We start from the raw sequence: 3,185 nt of genomic DNA, 5'->3' as shown, positions 1-3,185 counted from the left end.
CTCCGTCCGAGTGAGTAGCGCCACTTCTTGACCATGTTCAAAGGGTAGTCGTGGCCTAATGGAGAGAGACTTGGACTTGTAACCCGAAGGTCTTGGGTTTGAGTCTCAGGTCCGGCAGGAATTGTCGGTGGGGGGAGTGAATAACCAGCGCTCTCTCCACCCTCAATACCATGACTGAGGTGAGAGCCTTGAGCAAGGCACCGAACCCCCAACTGCTCCCCGGGCGCCACAGCATTGGCTGCCCACTGCTCCGGGTGTGTGTTCACGGTGTGTGTACAAATGTGTGTGTACATACAAATTCTGAGTATGGGACACCATACTTGGCCACACGTCTCTTCACTTCTTCACTTCACTTTTCACACTCTTAAGCAGTGGTATCATTAACATGGTCATGGTTTCATCTTGTCCTTTGAGATAGTGTTTATATGGAGACTGCCTGCTGTGTAAATTAAAAAGAAGTGATTATCATTACGGCTCCCCATGCTGTCTTTGCTGTCAGGAGCCATCACAGCTTGTGTACACCTCTCATCATGCAGCAGAACTTCCCACAGTCCCTCTGCTAATCACTATGAATCAGATTTGTTACAGGCATATAGAGCTCTGCACATTTAAATAGGCTATCTGTGAGGGGAAAAAAAGACCTATTAATACAACATTACAATGTTTAAATTGTATTAAACATTGTAGTGTTTAAATTGTTTTATTTTATGGTATTTATAATAAAATTATGAAGAACCTTTGAAGACAGCTTCTCAAGGCACTCTCCGCGGTAAAAACAAAATGCACAACAAACATGTAGGTAAGAAAATGAATGGTAACACTTTAAAACAAGGTTCCATTTGTTAACATTAGTTAAGTGCATTAGTTAACATTAATTAACAACAGAAAATACTTCTAAGCATTTGTTCATCTTAATGTCTAATGTTAATTTCAACATTTACTAATACATTATTAAAATAAAAAAAATTTGGACTGTTAATATTAATGAACTTGAACTAACATGAACTAACAATGAACAGGTGTATTTTTATTATCTAACATTAACAAAGATGAATAAATACTGTAACAGATGTGTTGCTTTTTGTTAGTTAATGCATTAACCATAACATTAACGATAACTTATTGTAAGTGTTACCAAATACATTTAAAATCAAACTGAAATTAAAGGATATCTTTTAATTTACTAAAATATTAAAATCCATAATGTACTGTCACTTGGCCAGTTCTATTATAATTATACACTGCAAAAAATACTTTCCTAATAAATACTCATGCCTTGTTTTCCATTGAAAAATGTAAACATCCTTAAAGCAACATACGTTTACTTGAAGTACGATTGTATAAAATATTTAAGACTTGTTTTCAGAGATTCAGATTAATTGATTTTATTTTTTATTAATTTTATTTATTTATTCATTTTTTTTTTTTTTGCATTTCATTTTATGATGACTCTGTGCAGCTAAAGTTTTCCACTTTCTCAAACAAGCACTTTCTTAACTGGACATATAGATGTGTTGTGAGAAGATGTGTGGTGGCCATGCCTATTACATCATGGATAGATGCCTTGTTTTCCATTCCCTAATGGATTCTGTCTTTCTGAGCTCTGACACACTAAAGCCTATAGAGATTAATAAGACCTCTAAAGTATCCTCCACTGAGAGAGTTGATGCATTACTGGCTAAAATGGCAAGCCAAGGTCTTTATCCACCTTCACATAGCACTTACAAAGTAAAAAATGAACATTCATATGGGATATTGAGAGTGTGGTGTTTTGGACCAAGATGTTTTATTCCTCTTGCCAGCTGCCTTGTTCGAACAATTGCTCACAAAACCATTCTTGCATTGAATTTAATACAACAGTTTATGTAAGAATGGTTTTATGAAGTATTCTCTCTGATGAAATGGCTGGACAGTAAAGTCTTTTGCAAATAACAGCTGATAACACAATCTGATCGGACCAGACCCATTAAGCTGTCATACATCAGAACAATTTGGCTGATAGTTTCCTTTTGTGATTATTTGATTGTCTCGCCAGACCTATTATGAAAATGTTGTGTTTGTTGGAGAATGTGGCTTGTAAATGTATGACTTAATTATGTAAAGGAGACTTATTAGTTTCTGGCAGATCACTACTGCCCTCTCTTGCCGTTAAAGACAAGAATCCTCCCATGATGCCTGTCCAACTCTATTACCATTACTGAGATAAACGCTGTGGCAAAGCCTTTATAATTAATTAAAATAATATGATAAGAAACACCAGCTTGCAATATTAAGCTGCATAACAAGCTGTTTTGTACACCTAAAAATAACTGTGAATGATACTGGAAGCCTCGCACATTGACAGTTGTGCTCATAATTATTTATGGGCCATGGTTGGATCTTCCAACAGTACAATGATCCACAAACAAACATCAAAATCAAAACAAAAATGGGTCACTGAAAACAAAACCAAGTTTCTGCCCTGGCCAACCCAGTTCCCTGAGCTGAACCCTATAGACAATGAGTGACTTTAAATGCAGACCTTGAGCCAAAAACTCATCACCAAACACCAATGAGTACAATCATTTTAGACACTTCCAAAACTGGAAATACGAACATATTATGTTTCCATCTTTGTTGAAGTGAAGTGAAGAAGTGACATGACATGTGGCCAAGTATGGTGACCCATACTCGGAATTAGTGCTCTGCATTTATCTCATCCAAAGTGCACACACACAGCAGTGAACACACACACACCGGAGCAGTGGGCAGCCATTTATGCTGCGGCGCCCGGGGAGCAGCTAGAAATCTTATAATGGGCCATGGTTGGATCTTCCAACAGGACAATGATCCACAAACAAACATCAAAATCAAAACAAAAATGGGTCACTGAGAACAAAACCAATCTTCTGCCCTGGCCAACCCAGTTCCCTGAGCTGAACCCTATAGAAAATGAGTGTGGTGAACTGAAGAGGAGAAGCATCAACATGCAGCTGGAAATCTGAAGATCAGATCTAAATCTGATTTAGAGTGCAAATCTTAATGTTTAATCATATAATGATATTCTAGGGAATTGTGTGCTTCTAATTTTATACCACTAGTTTGGACAGGACCTTTTCTATTCTAACAGGACTAAATCCCAGCTGAACACCTCTGGTGTGACTTTAAATGCAGACCTTGAGCCAAAAACTCATCACCAAACACCA

This window comes from Sinocyclocheilus anshuiensis, unplaced genomic scaffold, assembly GCF_001515605.1.
Source record: "Sinocyclocheilus anshuiensis isolate Anshui unplaced genomic scaffold, SAMN03320099.WGS_v1.1 scaffold476, whole genome shotgun sequence".
NCBI classification, from domain to species: domain Eukaryota; kingdom Metazoa; phylum Chordata; class Actinopteri; order Cypriniformes; family Cyprinidae; genus Sinocyclocheilus; species Sinocyclocheilus anshuiensis.
This window is presented reverse-complemented; position numbering follows the sequence as displayed.